This window comes from Dipodomys spectabilis, unplaced genomic scaffold (genome assembly GCF_019054845.1).
Source record: "Dipodomys spectabilis isolate Male_0828 unplaced genomic scaffold, ASM1905484v1 ptg000661l, whole genome shotgun sequence".
NCBI classification, from domain to species: Eukaryota; Metazoa; Chordata; class Mammalia; order Rodentia; family Heteromyidae; genus Dipodomys; species Dipodomys spectabilis.
This window is the reverse complement of record NW_024871338.1, coordinates 105665-122378: the sequence shown is the minus strand read 5'-3', so window position 1 is coordinate 122378 and position 16714 is coordinate 105665.

Below are 16714 nucleotides of genomic sequence, written 5' to 3'. Positions count from 1 at the left end.
GCAGGCTCCATCTGAGCGTTTTCTGGGTATCTTCCTGTCATATGCTCATAGAATTTCCAAGAACCATATCTGACAGGCTCTCCTTCTATGCCTGGCTCTGCCCCAGAGATCCCCCTGTATTGATTCCTTGTTTCCTCAAAATTGTCTCGGGAGGAGACTGAGGACCAATGGTCGAGGCCCAATCCAGAGCTTCACGTTAGGTAAAGAATCGGCTTCCATGGACTAAGAGTTTGGGACAATCCATCTAAACCAATGACTGAGCGTGGCACTACATGTCTAACATTCCAACTAAAGAGGACCAGGCCTGCTGGCACATGCTTGTCACAGATAGGAGGCCTGCGATCCAGCCCAGCCTGAGCATATATGCCCAAGACAGAAAGGCTTAGCTCACATGGTAGAAGACCTGATTGGCAAGTCTAAGGCTTTGAGTACAAACCCTAATATACCAAAAAGAATCAGAGGCCTTGTGCCAGATGCTCATGCATGTAATTCTAGCTACTCAGGATACTGAAATCTGAAGATCACAGGTCAAGATTAAAAATAGCGTTGGCCTCACCCATGAGACGTCATTATGAGAAGAACCGGACTCTGACCCATACCAGTGCACTCCATACTAACAGGGCTCACATTCTTACTAAGAGCTGGCTATGCTGTCTGTCCCCCTGGGGAGTCACCCCCTGCGGGCCCCACGCCCAGGTCTTCCTGAGCTCTCTCTGCCACCAACCAGGCCTAAGGGAGTAGACACCTCCAGGGCACACAGATCCTTTGGTCTTATAATTTAATGGTGCTGAGTCCCCTTCAAGTGTTCCACCCTTACAGGCCCCTAAACCTCTGCCAAAAAAACCATGCATCCCCCAAAGATAGCAGTTATAAGTTACCAAAGGGTCCAGTGCTCCGTGTTACAACCCACTTCTACACACACACACACACACACACACACACACACACACACACATACACACAAAGCCGGCATGGGTGGCTCATGTCTGTCATCCTAGCTACTCAGGAGGCTAACATCTGAGGATCACGGTTCAAAGCCTGCCCATACAGGAAGGTCTGTGAGGCCCCTATCTACAGTGAACCACCAAATAGCAAGAGGTGGAGCTGTGGCTCAAGTGTCGGAGCACTAGCTTTGAGCACAATAGCTCAGGAACAGCACCGATGCCCTGAGTTCAAGGCCCAGTTCTTCTACCTCCAAACACACACACAGACACAGACACAGACACAGACACACACACACATACACACACACGGACAGCCCAAGGCTTCAGCAGTCTCTGAGAAGAGAACCATGAACTCCCTCCATTAGGATCACATCCCACCCCCGAGAAGGTGGCACTCCAGACTTCAGACCCACTGTAGACAAAACATTGAGCTTCTCACATACCTGGAATGTCTCATAGCCCAGCATGGCATTTCCTACTGTACACACTGCTATGTGGAAAACGTAGTCACCTCTTTTTTTGTTGTTGGTCAGGGGGTTTGAACTCTGGGCCAGGGCACTGTCCTTCAGTTCTTCAGCTGAAGGTGAGCACTCTCCCACTTGAGCTACAGCGCTACTTCCTATTCTCTGGTGGTCCACCGGACATCAAGTCTCACAGAACTTTTCTGCCCAAGCTGGCTTTAAACCGTGATCCTCAGATCTCAGTTCCTAAATAACTAGGATGACACCCATGAATTACGGGCAACCGGCCAAAGATACTTTTCCATGCCGTTCATCCTACCTCTTCAGGAGACTGAGATCTGAGGACTGTATTTGGATGCACCCTTCTCAGCAAAGTCCATGAGAACTCTTTATTTCCAATTAAACACCCAAAAAAGTTGGAAGTGGAACTGTGGCTCAAATGGTAGAATGCTAGCTTTAAGCATCAAAGACAAGGAATAGGACCCAGTCTCTAGTTTCAAGCTTTTTCTAGCAAAGACCCACCCAAGAAAAGGAAGCAGATGGGCACACTGGAGCTCAAAGCTCACACATAATACTCAAGACTCCCAGAACAGACCCAATCCTGCTCTGATTCTCTAGATTCTATGTCCTACATCATGGCAATCTTAGATGGGACTGACCATGCACCAAGTTAGGACGTTCAAGTACAATCTCATACTGAGGATCCCTGACCTTATCAGAGACTCAAGATCTCTCACTGTCCTGCATTGACACTGGACAGTGAGGTGAGGTCTAGTTATCCAACCACAGGATGTGGGAACGAAAGGATTTCACAGCCAAGGGAAGCAGACTGGAAGGCTCTATGTCCCTCTCTCTCTCAGGAAGGAGAAAAGGCCTGATCCATCCCAGCAATGTTCCTGGGTTGTGAGTATACTCAAAAACAACCCTGCTCAGAGCCCAGGGCCTCTGGTTTTCCCACCAGCCTCTACCCAAGCCTGCACCACCTTCAGTTGGCCCTCTCTGAATCCCAGATCTGCCATCTAGACTAAAGGGTGAGCCAGAAGAGAGCCCCACCTCTGCCTCTGAGAATGGCAGTCAAGAGGTCCTAGTGCCCCCTAGAGGAAGTCTCGGGGCTACATGGGTCCAGACTCCAGTCCTCATTCCCTGTCTGTCCTGTGCCATTGGCACAGTGACCTCTGTCTCTGGTGTAGGAATGAACACCGGGGGTGTTGTAAAGCCTAACTCGGAAATCCTTACCCAAAAGACCATCAGAGACTATCACCAATGTAAAAGCAAAGGAGTCTTTATTGGAAGCTTGAGCTTGGTCCCCGCAGTGTACATGGCAGCAGCCCATGATGCTGAGAGGCCCCGAGCCTATAGTTACAACACTTTTCATACACTTTTTTAGGGAATGTAGGGCTTTGCGTACATCATAATTTCTTGTAACAAATCACTACAAACCCCAGGAAAATCACAAAACAATTTGGCGCACTACAAAGAGGGAAAGGACCAGAAACAAGTTGTTGGTTAGATCAAGGGGGCCGACATTCTTTAAACTGGTTGGCTTGCACCACAGCGGAGTCTCAAGAGGATACATGCTAAACTGCAGAGTTGCTTTTTTAAACAAACACCAACTGTGGCCTGACTGCAGGGTCACCAAGCACTCCAGCACCTGCTTGCCTGCGGTTTTCCCAAGGATTGTTTATGTTCCTAGTCCCCTGGGAAATGCTTCTTCTGTTCATTCCCAGGTCGGGTTCATGGTCAGCTGCATAACTCATACCTCAGAAGATGCTCACTAGCTCAAGATGGAGTCACCCAGGCCTCAGTCTTCTCAGTGTCATCTTCAGATTGAGCCCTGGCATGTCCAAGTCCCCAAGGATGTACTGCACAGGCATCCTGTGGCAGATGACAGCCAGGTGGTCAATGGTGAACCCAAGGTGCCAGGACTTTTAATAGTCATGTGGCTGGGTCGAAGGCTCTATCATTGATGGTTGAGGTTGTCAGGCTAGGTCACGGCTCCAATGTCCTGACACACCTGACCTGGGATCATCCTCCCTCTTCATCTTCCTTGCCCCACCTCCCCCGCTTTGACACTCCCTCACCCCCAAACTTCCCTAGATCTTGGACCAGAAAATAAACTTGTTGGGGCTGGGGATGTTCGAAACATGGTGAAACACCCTGAGCCCTATGGTCTACCCGAGGCTGCTTCCCTCTGCAGTCGGTGACCACAAAGCTCTTGGATGTCATAAAGTAGCTGAGGGGTCATTGGCTTGGTCCTACATACTGTCTTTAAGCTCTCAAACTGTCCCCACAGAGATTGTGAATGGTTGGCTGCCTTGATCCAGGGACTCCAAACCAAGGCTCACATGCTCCCTTCTTCCCTTTCTTTCTTCTTTTTCTCCCACCGTCCTCCTCTCTCTTTCCTTTCTTTCTCTGACTCCTGGGCCTTGAACTCGGAGCCTGGGTGCTGCCCCTGAGTTTTTGTACTCAAGGCCAATGGACTAAGGCTTGACCCACACATCCACTTCTGGCATTGTCTTTTTGGTAGCTAGTTGGAGATAAAGTCTTACAGGCTTTCCTGCCCAGAACTTAAGCCTCGATCCTCCCATCTCAGCCTCCTAAGTAGCTAGGATGACAGGCATGAAGCACAGGCATCCAGCTCAAACCAAGGTGTCTTCATGTGTTGTGGAACCAGCACTGGAAATTTTCATCATCTATGACCACCCCTCCCCCCCCCCCCCAGCCTGGCACACACTGTAACTCTTTGTTGGATAAATAAATAAGCATCTGTCTACGACAATACTACAGAAAAGTCCCATCTGATTCTAGTAAGCATCTTGGGTGGGCAAAACCTGATGTAGCTCTCCCACAGTTCTCCCTACTCCTTCTTCCTGTCCTTCTGGTGCCACCGCACTTAACTCTTTTGGCTCCGAGGACGTGAGCCACGATGTACTCGCTGGATTCTGGGGCCTCTGGGATGCCTATCTTCTCAAAGATCTCTGTTCAGAGGCTGACCAGCTTTGTGGCACTCAATTCCCCACTCAGGTGTGAACAAGGTTGCCATCAGCTGAACGCCTGGCTCAAGGGGCATACTCTCCACCGCCTGGGGCCAGACAGGATGGTCCACCATATCCGGCCCCCAAGTTTCATGTTGGAGACAAAGGATCCTTGAGGCATCCCAGGTCTCTGAAACTCCCAGAGTCCAGTACAGGTGCTAGGAATCGTCTCTGCTCACAGCTGGCATGCTGGGGATGGTGAGGTCACAATCTCTGCTCCTCACGACATTCTCAACTGTGGTGTCCACCCTAGAGAGAGCTGGAGGCTAATCAGTAGCTGCTGGAGAAAGGCAGTCAGGGCACGACGTTCATAGCAAGAGACCATCTGGCTAGGGAACTCTACCTGTGCTGCTTTGAACATCATTGTTTGGCAGCTGAAATGGTCCAACTAATTTGACCCATAATCCCAGGTGTTAGTGGAAATTGCCAAGTTCAAGAAAAAGCCTTGGAAAAGATGACATTTCACTTGTCCCAATCAAACTTAAAGGGTTCCAAAGTCAGTGGACCCTTTTCTTCCAGACAGCCTACAGTAGGTTACAGAAACTGGCATTCAGAGAGCCCTAGCTAACTGCCATGTCCTGATACTGAGCAGGCTCCAGAAGAGAGAACACACTTGCCTACCACTGCCCAGCTGGAAATGGCCCAGGCGGGACACAGATTGGAGTCTGCAGGACTCCAGGGAGGACTGCACAACAGTGCACTGACCCAGAAGGGAATCCACGCCACCAGTGGGGGCCTGTAGCCCCCTGCTCAGATGCCCACAGACACCATCAATGCCCTGGGTATGGTTCCCCTCTCATCCTTTGTCGTGGTGAGCCATCTGCCATATCACACCATTCACCACTCCCCAGACCCTCCTAGCTTCACAGCCCCTGCCCTCCTCCTCCGCATCTCATTCCCTAATTATGTTTGGCATAGTGAGGCATGAAGGCATGAAGGCATACTGAGACAGGTGGCTCCTCAGAACCAAGAGAGAAAACAAAGAAGGGGGTTATGGTGCCTCCAGAGGGGTGTCTGACCTGGGGTGGGGGCATTGTTGGGGAATTTGATGGATTCCTAAAGGCTATATACATGGATGGACTCCCCACTACCAGCCTAGATGCTTCTGGGTGACTTGGTGGATTCTTGAGGAGGACGAGGAGACCAGATGGACCAGGAGCACGAGCAGAGCTGGCAGAGCTGGGAAATGTGATCACCCTGGAAAAACTGTTAAAAACTGGGGTGTAGGGGGACAGGACAGGTGTATGTGTGTTGGACGAACACACCTCCCAAATATTTACCTCCTATCTGACCCCCAGTGTCCTCACCTCCCTACTGGGCTCTTCTGGGACCTCCTCAGTTGAAGGTGTGCCTGAGAAACCGAAGACAGACAAGGGCTCCCACAGCAATAAGAGGGCCACCCCCAGAAATAAAGGAAAAGACCGGAGAGGTGCTGCTACCCACCTCTGACTAAAGCCATCAGGTTCCCACCAGGGAGAGGAAGGGTGCAGATATGCGGCTGTGTGGCTCACACTGCTCCAGGCCAGGGGCTCTGTGGTTTCTCCACCTCACCCATTTCTTCATCTCCCCTTTTCCTGGGGACACTGGCCGCTAGGAATGGGGATGGGATCCCAGGGTCAACACCCTACCCCAGTAACTGGTTCTCATTTGTGGCAGAGCCAGGGCGGACTGTGGGGCACAAGGGAGGTGCAGGTGGGACAGGAGAGGGGAGGCACAGGTCTGGGTCCACTGCGGGGAAGTGACAGGGAGTCACGAGGTACAGGGGTCACGGGGTGTGGGCCCAACGGGCAGCCACTTATGTGTGCTGCTGGGGAGAAGCTGTAGGCTGTGGCACCTGGTGCTTGAGGGCCCTGGAGTCTGAGTACCTGGGGCCGGGGTCAGGTCGGGGCTGCAAGCAGGCTAGGGCTGTGCCATTTCTGCCAGGCAACTGAGAGAGGCAACAAGGATCCAAGCTGGCAGCACCATGTGTGAAATGCGACACTGCTGGGAGGGGGCGGGGGCATCTGAGGGTGCCTGGCAAGGCTGTGAGCCTCCTATGCTCCTCCTCCTCAGCTGCTGCTGCTGCCCTTTTCTCAGCAGCCTCTGCCACCACCTCAGTGGTCTCCTCCCCAGGAGCAGCTACTTCCACCACCGCCCTGGCCTCAGCAGCCACCGTCTCCATTGCTGCACCTCAACCATCTCTGCCTTGCTCCCCCTGCCTGGATCTCAGATTCAGGGGCTCCGTGGCCGCTTCCTCTCCATGGGGCTGCTCAGCAATGTGCCTGCCGTGCTGGCTCCGCGTGCTCTCTGCTCCTGGCCAGGACCCGCACTATGATCCAAGTGGCCACCAGCCGCTGAAGCCGCTTCCCTTCCTGCATGTGCTTGCTCTTCTCTCTGACTTCACTCTCTGCCCTCCACTCCTGTCCTCGGCTTCCCCACCCCCGCCAGTGCATGTGTGCCCACCCCCACAGGGCCCTGGCTTTGGCTGCCACTGCAGTGTGCCCCTGGGCTCCCCTTCCCCTGGGTTCGCCCCCTCACCCCTGATTGCAATCGCAGCTTTGACTGGGCCCTGAAGCTTCCAGGCCATGGAAGCTTCCAGACCATGGCAATTGCAGACTCAGCATAGCACTCCCCACCAACCCCAGTACCTGCCCGGGGGGAACTAATCTCCCCTCAACCCCACCGCTGGAGGAGACTCTCCTCCATGCCCCTCCACTCTACACACCAAGCAGGTTCATGGTGACCCTCGTGTGCGTATGTGTGTGTGTACGTGTGTGTTTGTGATTGTGTTTGTGTATGTGTGATTGTTGGGGATAACTACCACTCAAGGACTCAGAACATAGCAACCTTTGGAATGCCTCAGTACACAGCACACTTTCAAAAACAGCACAAAGCACCCTGTGTAAAGGACTCAGCACACAGTTAACTTTGAAGGACTCAGCAGATAGTACCCTGTGTAGAGTACTCAGCACACAGCACTTTTTGAAGGAGGGGGACCATAGCCTGCAGTGTAAAGGACTCAGTGCCTGACATGTTTGGAAAAACTCAGCATGTAGCACTCTTTCCCAGGTACTCATTACATAGCACCCTGGGTTAAGACTCCACACACAGCACCCTCTGAAGGGCTGACTACATAGCACACTATGTAAAACACTCAGTGCACAGCAACCTTTCAAAAACTCAGCACATAGCACAATTTTGAAGGACACAGCACAATCACATTGTGGAAGGTCTCAGCACACAGCACCATTTGAAGGACAGTACAGAGCACCGTGTAAAGGACTCGGCACACAGCACTCAAAAAACTCATCTCATCCCTCTCTTCCTAAGGGTTAAGCACATAGCAGCACCCTTCGGGATGAATTAGCACACCACACTTTTTGAAGGACTCAGTTAACAATACATTGTGTAATGGACTCTGCACACAGTACCCTTTGGAAAACCCAGAACGGCCCAACATTCTTAGGGACTCAGCACATAGCACCTTTTGTGATGACTCAGCAAACAGCACCTTTTTGAGGACTCAGCACAAAGCCCCCATGTGGGAAGGACCCAGCAAACAGCACCCCGTGAAGGAATCAGCACATAGCTGTAATGTCACAAGTTCAGCTGTCATTAGAATTAGTGTGCTTTCTTCAGTATCACCGTTCTTCAGAAATACTTCACAAATCCTACTAGTTCACATTTAGGTAACCTGTATTTTATGGAGGAGGGTCAGTTGGGGGTCTTGAACTCAAAGCTTGGGGGCCCTGTCTCTGAGCTCTTTGGTTCAATGCTAAAGCTCTACCATTTTGAGACACAGCTCCAATTTTGTTTTTTTGGGGTTGTTCTTTGACAGGCCTTTCAGTGATCAGAAAGGCCAAGTAGGGGTGTCCGTGGGCAAAGGCTCTTAGGCTGGCCTGGAGCTGACCTCTTCCTTCCGTATGCCCCTCAGAGCCGGGCCTCCTGGAGCTCTCTTGGCCTAGGGTGGAACAGACTTGCTCTGGCATCAGCACTCTGGGTGATCAAAAATCAGCTTGGCCCTGGTCACTTTCCCAAATTGAACTGTAGAGGACTATGGTGGGGGTGGGGGGGCGATGTCCCGTGTCTGGCCACCAGGGGTCAGGAGTCTCCCACCATAGAGATTGTACTTGTGAGTTGTGTTTACTCTTGCTTCCCTGGGGCCCCCATCATGCTTCAAAGCCACCATGGACAGGAAAGTCCTTGAGGCTCTTACCTACATTTAACCATAGAAAAGCAAGTAGGGCTGTGACTCAAGTGGCAGAGCACTAGGCTTGACCAAGAAAACTCAGAGATAGAGCCTAGGCCCAGAGTTCACACACACACACACACACACACACACACACACACACACACATATACACACACACATATACACACACACCACATGCATGCAAAAATCAAAAATTTCTACACTGCAATCTTTGGGTATTCTCTACCTTTTCCCCACTAAGTCTGATGTTTGTTTGCCTAAGAGTTTGATGCATACAGCACCACCTGGTATCTTTGATTTTAGGGAACAGAATGGATAGAAGGTCAGCTTTCCCCCATCCCAGGTCCTTGGTTGGGTCAAGGTCTATCCAGGCCCTTTGGGGGTCCTTTAACAGACTCGCCAAGAAGCCTTGAAATGGTATCACATGCTGGGCATTGGTAGCTCACTCCTGTCATCTGAGCTACTCAGGAAGCTAAGATCTGGAGCATTATGGTTCCAAGCCAGCATGGACAGGAAAGTGTGTGAGACTCTTATACTCAATGAACCTTCAGAAAACAAGAAGTGGCCCTGTGGCTGCAGTGATGAGTGCCAGGCTCCAGAAAAAGAGCTCAGGGACAATTCTCACAGCCAACAACAAGGAGAGATATTGCATGTTGGCTTTGGGATTAGCATGGGCCAAATGTAATTGGAATTTTCAAGTGCTCCAAGAAAAAGCAGTACCTCCTTTAGTCCCATGCTCCTCCATCTCGTCTCACCCCCTGACCTTGGCCATGCTTTGGGTCAGCATGGTCCTGGCTGGATGAGAGGAGGGCTTCAAGGAGGAAGATCCCAGAGCAATCACCTCGCCTCCTTCTGCTCTGCTCACTCTGCTGTTTCTGCTCTTTGTCATAGACCTTCTTCCTGGAATACATCTGTGAGGTCATCACCACCAGCATAGTGGTGAGTGGTTGTGGTCCAGGCTAACACAGGCAGTCAGAGGTGGAAGTGGGTCTGGGACTAAGAACTTCCACCCTAACTGTGGGTTGAGGCCAGGACTGACCTTTATTTCATCCTGAGCCTTGCAGGAGTGGGAGTCAGTGTAGAATCCACATAGAGTCAGGTAAGATCGGAATCTGGAGAACCACTTGTTTGGGGAAGGATGTGGGGCTCAGGGGGGCACTGTTGTTGGTACTCCTCTCTCAGGACTCCCCTCTCCCTCTCTCATCCCTCAATGGTAGAAGAGAAACTTCAACTAAGAGTGTGGGAAGAGGGGGCGGAGGAATATTTCTGTGTGAACCAGACTTGTGCTTCATATTCATCCTAGCCCCTACTTCCTATTTATCTGAGGAATGGCCATATGGGTTTGGGAGGACAGGAGATCATCCTAGTTGAGAACGTGTCTTAGCTGTAGAGTGTGTGCCTAGCATGCCTGAATCTCTGGGTTTGATTCCACACAGAAAAAGCTGGAAAGAGAGGTGGCGCTCAACTGGTAGAGCAACAGCCTTGATCAAAAAGAGCTCAAGGATAGTGGCCAGGCACTGAGTTCAAGCCCAAGGACTGGAAGAACAAATCTTTGTTGGAGGCTTTTTTTCCCTTTGAAAACAAATTATTCTTTGTGATAAGCATAATATGGGCCTCTTCCCTGGTCACCAATGGTCCATTAGATGTCCCTTGAATTTGGGCAGCCTCCTGGCAGCCTCTGCCCTACATGACCCACAGTTTACCCTTCCCATCACCTGGCAGATGGAGGCCTTAGATATGGCCAACTGGCAACCTACTTCTGGTGGCTGCTGAGGCTTTTGAGAGTCATTATGTCACATAGAGAGTTATCATCCTCATGAGTCTACAGAAGAAAGGGAGAGAGTGCTCCTTGCTCAAGCCCTCGAGCTGTAGGCTTCTCTGGTTCTGGGGCATCTGCTGCAGGACGTGATCCGTGGGGGAGTCCTCTATGTGGTCGGGAACTCCGACCTCTCCTTTGGCAGTTTCCAAGCTGTCTTGAAGTTTCAGTTCTTCAAAACCTTTCTGATCCAGGCTCATTTCACCCACTCCGGAGCCTGAGGCGTCTGAAGGAGCGGTGGTGGCGGGGGGCTCAGCCTGTGCGGCATCTGGAGCCTTCTGTCAGCCCCTTCCCCTGCGAGGACCAACAGCAGCTCTCACAGCTCTCTCTTCTTCTCCATCTTCTGGGAGAGTTGGCACACATGCTTGGCTTTCTCCAAACACAGCTCATCCAGGACGAACATCTGCTCTTTACACGCCACGAGGGACTCCTCTATGGTGCATATGTGTGCCGACAACTAGCTGCATCAAAGGTGGAGTTAATCTGCTGGACTATGGACGTCCACCTTATCATGCAGGTCATGGAGGAAGCAGATTTTCTTCTCGGATGCCCACGTGTCCCACTTCCCATCCTCATGCCTGCTGTGGTAGCAGCTCTGTGGCTCCAGCTCTATCTTGCACTGAGCTGCTGTGTTAGCAGGGCGCCTGCAGTGGGGCCACCGCTCCTGCAGCAGGAGTTTCCCCCTGTGGATCTCAGCCTCTGAGAGTGCTCGCAGAGCCATGTCACTCTAGGTCTGGGGCATGTCTCTGTCTTCTGCGATGGTCACATTGGGAGAAGTCACTCCTCACCTTTTGCTTCTCCAGGGCTCACAGCTTCCCTCTCCAAGGAAAGCCAGGAAGCTCAACTGGGCCTGCAGGCTCTCCTCCTGTGGTCTGGTCAATTCCAGGCACTTAAAAGTGTCCTGCCACGTTGGGGACACCACCTGGTCCCCCCAGTTGGTTGGGCAATGCACTTGCTTCAGCTGCTCCAGCAGGTGCTACTGCAGGACCTACTACCTGGAGCACAGCTGCTCATTGGAGGTGATGAGCTGCTCACAGGTGGCTCTGAGCTCTGGCAGCTGGGCCAGGGACTGCTCCTGCTGCTCCTGCAGCTCCCAAGCTGCTTGGCTCTCTCTCTCTCTCAGCCACCTCTTTACATTCGTCTATCTTCTCCTCTGAGTGGTCTAGATGTTCCCACAGATGTTTCTTCACCTGCTGCTCTGAGTCCAGGATGCTGATTAGCTCCTCCTTCTCACCACTTACCCTGTGGAGAGCATCCCACAGCAGAGCCAGCTGCTCCTCTTGTTATGGGTTACACACACATGTGCATCATGGTGTCTCGGGGATTTCCTGCCAATCCTTGGACTTCTTCTCCAGGCTCTGTAATTGCTCCTGCTGCTCCGGATTCTGGAGACAGAGCCTCTGGTTTTCCTTGACCTGGATGTGAAGTTGTTTCTCCAGGTTTTTCAACTCCATTTGTCCATGGTATTCTTGGGCCTGCAACTGCCGCTCAGCCTGAGATGGTTCTGCCAGCTTCCTCCTTAGTTCCCCCAGCTCATTCTCTAGGTCCATCACCTGACTCTTCCTTCTCTCCTTTTCCTCTATCAGTTGGTACACCTGTTTGGTGAGCCAAGGAACCTCCTCCTTCCATGCAGACCTGTGAATGCTCAGGTCCTCCGTGAAGGTGTCTCTCTCCAGATTTGCTGAGTTCACCATGCAGCTCAGGTTGTCCAATAGTCTCTTCAGTACCCACGCCTCGCCAGCACTTGTGGGAACTTGCAGATTCTGTTCTTCCTGTTACTCTTCTGTGTCCAGAGCACTTCCAGCTTCTCCTGAAATTCTGTGTTCACTTGCTCCAGGTCATCAAAACTTCTGGTCATTTCCTTGAGCTGAAGTGTCACATCTTTCAGCTGTTTGAAGAACATTTCTATCTCCTTCTGTGTAGTAGTGACAACAGAAACCACTATCTCCAGCTCTGCCATGCACCGCTTTTGACCTATAGGTGGCTGGTGAGAACTCCTTGCTCTATTTCTCTGCCATTGGCTGCCTGCTTGACTTGGGCTGGTGCAGATGGTAAATAGCTTTCTGCTGAAACCAACCTCTGTATGGGTGGCTTGAGGATCTCTAGCTCTGTTTTTGGTGTTTCGTGCACCTGAGCTATCTTCTCCCTCTCTTTCTCCAGTCAGTCCCTCAGGTCTGTCTTTTCCTGCTTCAGTGGTTGGATCTTTGCACAGAGTGCCTGGTTTCTTTTGCTGCATTCCAGGTGGGTATCACATGTTGCTAGCACCTCTGCAGATCCTTGGTAGTATCGGGAACATTGACACTCTGACCCTGGTGACTGTGACTGTGTCCAAAGACAAGGGAGGCACACAATCAGCATCAGCTTTGGCCAGACACTCCATTGAATCATGCTCCCTAGTGGTGTTTTTCTTGAGGATCCCTCCCTTTTCTGTGTTCTTTGTTTTCTTGAATGTTGCAGGTCTGATGGAAGGATTCCTTTGCTGATGTTCTGGCAGTAGTTTCTTGCCTGCAGGTCTTTCATGGAGTCTGGTTGTTTCAGACATCTGAGCACTGGGATGGGAAAGATGGGCTGGCCATGTTCCCAGGCTCTGGGAAATCCTCTATTTTCCCACTCACTGATTAGGACGTCAATTTTCTAATCTACTCCAAAGTCTCCTCAAGTCTCCTGTTCACCACTCAGCCACCTCTACCTTCCTCAACTGCTGTTGTTAGTGTCAACCAACTGAGGGAGTCCTGGTGCTGGGAAGCGTGGAATGTGGGGATGGCTACAATTCTTGTATCGCATTGGTCAGAAAGAACCATGAATAATGGGGTTGTGGCAAGAATTCTGTGATGCAGGCAGCATGGGTGGAGTCAAGATGACAGCGTCTCCCCCAGCCCCTTTCCCAGGGAACTCTGTCCAATTCAGTTGGGTACAAGATGGTGACCTGCTTTAGCCAGATGGTTGCACATATTGTTGTGTATGTCTGTTTGTTGCAAGTCCTGGACCTTGAACTCAGGATCTGGGCACATTCTTTGAGCTGCTTTTGCTCAAGGCTAGCCCTCTACCACTGGAACCACACAGCTCTACTTCTGGCTTTGTTGACACTGAAGTTCGACCTGGGTCTCAAGGACCTTCTTGCCTAGGGTGAATTTGACCATGATCCTCCTATCACAGACTTGTAAATATCAAGGAGGACTGCTGAGAGCCACTGGTTCTTGCTTAATCATTGATCTTGCTGTTCTTGGACAGACCAGTGAGTTCCCTATCCTAGGGTTTAAGTGGTGGGAGCTGGAGCCCACAGTTTGAATCCTAGTCCTGCCACCTCCAAATGGCAGGAGAGCCTTAGAAATTCATTCCTATCTATACGAATACCAATGGAATGTGATGTATGTTATGACTGAATGGGCAGTTCTTGAATTATTCTACGATAAAATTATACACAATTTTATTATAAAACACTGATTATTTTATTCAATACTTTATGAAGCATTTAAACAATCATATTCATTAAATAGAGGCATAATGAAATACCTAAGAATTGGGCCTCACATAGTATAAAGGTGTCATTTTTTTTCTGCCAGGACTGAGATTGGAACTCTTAGTCTGGGTAACTCTGTTGCACAGTGTGGAATGGGGAAGCTGGCCTCCTTGAAGTCAAGAAATTCATGTGTACACCTCAGGTCTGAAATGGATCCCCAGCACTAGAAAACATCCTATTCATGTACATTTTAAATATGTGATTTATATTTACATACATATGTTGACTCCAGATTACTTTCAGTGTAGTTATTCATTTTATGTTTTGTTTCATTCATGTAGTGACTGTTTATTTTATTAATTATTATGGCACATAGAACATTGGTTACATTTATTACATAGGATACAGGTCTGCACACGTATTACACTTATACCTGACACCCAGGACTTTCACAGGAAAGGAAAACATGTATCACCATCAGCTTCTTACTCCATGATTCGTTTTGTGGGATTCATTTTGTGGGGGAGAACGCAAGTCCTACAAGGCACAATTCATGAATGGATGAGTGTCAACCACACCATCCTGGGGCAAATTGAATTGACAGGCAGTTCTTAGGACCTTAACTCAAGCCCCAGGTTTTGAAAAAATAAGAACAGAGTGACACCCAGATGGTAGTATGATAATAAATATATATCTTTATAGAGTGTCAGAGATATCTATCCATTACTCAGTTATAAAGACTACATTCCTACCAATTTTTGGATATTTATTATGCCTCCATGTAATTAATGTTATTATTTTAATAAACTATTAAGCAAATCAGTGTCCAGAAATTATTGCATCCCTGTGAGAAATAGTATTCTTTTAATGCTTCATATGATAATTAAATAAAATCAATCAGCTGACTGAAATCATGTAGTCTAATTTTATTCAAGTATCATTCATGACCAAACTTTCAACCATGACATTGATAACATTCCATCGTTATTGCTGTGAATGGGAATGAGTCTCTTAGGATCTCCCACCATCCAGAAGTGGTATGACTGGGATTCGAACTGTAGGCCTATGTTGCCATGTGGGACTATGGCTTCTTCAAAAGCCCACAATTAAAAAAATATTTAGCTCCCTGGTTCACAATTCGTGCCATTTTTTCTGCCAGGCCAAGGATTTGTACTCAAGGCCTGGGTAAATATGCAGCACTGTGAGGGATGGGAATCTGACCATGCTTGAAGACAAGAACGTCAGGCCTGTTCCCTAGGCCTGAATTCAAGCCTCAGGCCTGGAAAACATACTCCTTATAACCATTTTAAAGATAGAATTTATATTTTCATACAGATATTCAGTCCATATTGTGTTTGGTGTGGTTATTCATTGTATGTCTTGTTTTATTCATTTATTTACCAATTATTTTATTGACTCAGATGACACCTCTACCATTTATTACATTGTTTACATCCTATCACATAGCATCTAGATTTGTAGATATGTTCTCCATCATATCTGACACCCAGGACTCTCCCAGAAAAGGAAATCATTTGTCACACTCGACTTCTTACTCCAAGATTAAATATTTGGCAGTGCTAGGATCTGAACTCAGAGCCTAGCAGGCCCAATTCATGAATGGATGAGTGTAAGCATGGCAGCCTCTAGCCAATGAAGCTGGCAGGTGGTTCCCAGGTGCTGAGATCCATCCCCAGGTTTGCACAAAACAGTGATACATGGATAGGCAGATGGTGCTATACATGTAAATATACATAGGTAAAGAGCACCAGAGCCGTCTATGATTGAATGACACCTACTACGTTCCTACCAACTCTTAGGCATGTATTATACCACCATTGAAGGAATATTATTCTTTTCATGCTTAATAAACTATTAATTAGGATCAATTAGTTTCCTAGGATTATTGCATCCAATTTTAGACTAGACCGAAGCATGAACTACTCTTTCAATTGGTATTCCTATGCATAGGAATGAGTCTCTTGTGATCTCCTGCCATTGGTAGGTGTCAGGACCGGGATTTGAACCCGGGACCTATGTTGACAGGTTTGCCTATGTCTTCCCTGATACCCCACTAGTCTTCAGCAATGGCAGATCAGGTCCACTTTGCAACCATTTCATTCAGACACAGGATAGTCACTGTGCAAAGAAAAATAATGTAAAACTCCCAGCCCTCTGCAGCTCACCACTTTTTTCTATGCTACTGTTTTTTCTTCCTGCAAGCAATGTGGGCCTAGGATCCCAGGATCGGCTATGGGTCCAGAGGCTACACTCCAGCCTAGGGCGATCGAAGCTGAGGCAGAGTTGCCACGACCAGAGTTCAAGCCCCCAGTTGGCAAAATAAAGAATAAATTAAAAATTAATTATTTAACTAAATTAAAAAAGAAAGAAAGCTCCCTGATTTGGAATTTCTGCCAGTTTTGTTTCCTAGCCTAGGATTTGAACTCAGGTCTCAGTAACTCTGTAGCAGTGTGCACGAAAGTGAAAAGTTGCCACTTCTTGAATTCAAGCCCAGTGCAAAGCCAAACATAAAAATTAGGTCACTGAGCTCGGCAGGGGGAGTAGATGTGGAGATGGGGGAGGGGGGATGGTAGGTGGAACACAAAGGAGGAGGCTACAATCCTCAATAGGAAATATAATCATTACCTTGCTCATTTAACTGTTACCTCTCTCTACAATATTTTTATAATAAAAATGAAAAAAGTAGTGCTCAGAGAAGCAGTTTGGGAGTAAGGGAAAGAGGTCTGAATAGATGTACAAAATTCCACACTGATTTTATTTTAATGTTCAGTATGGAATTGAATAA